The 2,913-nt window shown below is 32.9% G+C and overlaps 1 pseudogene; it reads left to right on the forward strand.

Moving 5' to 3' along the window:
- The first annotated feature begins 342 nt into the window (after positions 1-342).
- On the forward strand, positions 343-437 carry LOC113187957 (U6 spliceosomal RNA; annotated as a pseudogene).
- Positions 438-2,913: the final 2,476 nt, after the last annotated feature.

Consider the following 2,913-nt stretch of genomic DNA (forward strand, 5'->3'; position numbering starts at 1 on the left):
GCCTCCAGTTACTGCTCAGTTAGTCCCATTAATTCACTGACTAAATTAAGGCTATAATCCAATCATTTCTCTTCCAAACCTTGCATTGTCTCACATATAAGCTTTAGGGAGACATCTCACATCCAAACCATAACACCTCAGTTTATTGTAAAAACATTCTACATTCAATTTCTATGAGATCACCTTTTTCAAAGGATCGTGTAGTATTTATCTGTCTATATTTAACCATTCCTCAATTTATATATACAGATCATGTCATGTGTAATAAAAACATATAATGCTATCTGCCAATTAAAGCACACAAACACACACACTGTATCATCCTTAAAGAAAGGAAAACAGGCAGCACACATATTAAAATTGGAAGGACACAGAGAAGATTACCATGGCACCTGCTCAAGGATGACATGCAAATCTGTGCAGTGTTTCATATTTTGAAAAAAAAAAAAGAAAGAAAAGAAAACAGTAATATCATATCCCTGAAAGGATCTAGCCAAGGATCCCAAGGATCTAGCCAAGCCAGGGAACTTCGAAGAGAGCCTGCTCTGTGTTAGAATGCCTACATAGCTATAATCCAGGCCACTGACTTCTCTCATGTATTCTGGGAACTAGGACATGTTGGTGTTATCTGTAGAAAGCTGCTTTCTTCCATGCACTTCAGGGTAGAGGCTCCTTGGAATGCTGGTCATACAAGGACCAAAAAAAAAAGTAAATTAATGATATCATTGCTTCATTATAAAACTTTTATAAAACTCCTTTCCCTGAAGCACAGTTGATTCAGATCAGAGCACCAGGGAAAGAGATGTGCTCATTCAGGCAATTGCCCCTGGACAAAGGGTTGTGAGGGATAGAAGGCACACTTTTCTGATGAAAAACCCAGAGGCACCTTGTGAAACAAGTGCACCTAACCAGCCTATTACCAGTGAACCTTCTGGAGAAGCACCTGTCCAGCCCATTGCTACTAGATCTTCATTAGCTATTTTCAACAAACCCTATGTCTTTCATGCTGTCTCTGGGTATTTTCTTTGATCTCTTGGTAACTTATCCTGCTGCCCTAGCACAACTGGAGTATAAGCCAGACACACAGACATACATGCATACACACATATATGCATACACACACACAGAGAGAGACAGAGAGAGAGAGAGACAGAGAGACAGAGAGACAGATCTAACTGCTATACCATGTAGCTAAGGTGCCCCACATATATTAATTATAAACTTGCAAGCAAGTGAGAAAAACGCTTTCTGATGACTCTAAAGACTGAGAACCAGAGTTTAGAGAGTCATAAAAATATAGAAGATGCAACAAACAAACAGGAAAAGTTCTCTTTTTTAATGTCACCGTGCCCTGAAGACTCTAGCGGTCCATGGCAAGAATACAAAATCACTAAAACTTTGATTTAAAAATAACATGCCCTTTTTTCCACTGCAAAACAATGAAAGAAGTCTGGAGGAACTAGGTTTAAAGGAAAACAAAAGAAAAAACCAAACATGAAACAAAATCAATAATAGTAAATCAAATTTATCCTAATATTTGACCACACTGAGTTCCCCATATATGAGGTAAGTTGCTAACAGTAATTTCTGTTTATATTCCAAAATTATTTGATAGGCAAAAGGTATGAAAATGTGACCTTATACTCAGGAAAATAATAATTCACAAGTGCATATCTGAAGATGATCTGGGTGTTATGATTATCACAAAATACTTTATAGAATTTAATATGCCTATGATCAATGAGATCAAGATGAATTGAAGCACTATCTCAGAAATCAAATATATGAAAAATTTTAAAAATTAAGTTTTAAAATTGAAACAATATTTGAGATAAAAATGTTCACTGGATAGGTTTTATAGCACTATGTTGAGGAAAATCTTGGTAAACTTGAACACAGATTAACAGAACTTATTCAACTTGAGGAAAATCGTTGAAATAAAAATTGGAAAATATGAACAGAGGTTTAAGGATCCTTAAGATAACATTAAAACTTTGATAGAATATATAATTCTCTCTCTCTCTCTCTCTCTCTCTCTCTCTCTCACACACACACACACACACACACACACACACACACACCAACTCTAGAATTGACATATTTTTACTATTTCTTAATACTGAACATATGTAATTATTGTGATATGTCTTTTTGGTCAGTATGAAAAGTTCATCAATTTTATTATTTCTTCAAAGAATCAGATTGAATTAATGTCATTTATTATTTTCTGTACTCAATTTCCTTTCTGAATTTATATTTCTCATATCCTTTATTATTCCTTCCTTAGATTTAATTTCCTTCTCTTTTTCAAATTTCTTAATGTGAACATAAACTGAAACCTGTATTCACTACATATATGTTTTTAATGCTATATTTTCCTAATAAAGACACTTTCATAAAGTACCTTCATTTTTATTCAACTTGAAATATTTAAAAATTTTTCCTTGTGTTCTCTTATTTGATCCATGGGATATTTGGAAATGTATCATGAATTTCCAATATCTGGGCACTTAACAAGCATTTTTATGTTATTGATTTTTTAGTGTGACATATTTTAATATGAGAAAACACCTTGGGTTGGTAAATATTCCACATCAACTTAAATATGCTGAGCAATTTCTGAATAGAGAATTTTATGTATGTTAAAATATTGATTGGTGACGTAGTTCAGGGCTTCTGATGTCTTACTGATTCTTTATGCTCTTGTTCTATTAACTACTGAAATATGATTATTGATGTGTGCAAATATAATCATGGAATTGCCTATTTTTCTATTTGTATCATATTTTGAAAAATTGTTCCTTTTGTCTTAATGATTTAAAATATATATATATATGTATATATATATATATATGAAATTGGTTTCTTTATTAGTATGTAATCATCCTTTTTAGTCACAGTAATATCTTTCAT

This window comes from Urocitellus parryii, chromosome 12, assembly GCF_045843805.1.
Source record: "Urocitellus parryii isolate mUroPar1 chromosome 12, mUroPar1.hap1, whole genome shotgun sequence".
NCBI lineage: Eukaryota > Metazoa > Chordata > Mammalia > Rodentia > Sciuridae > Urocitellus > Urocitellus parryii.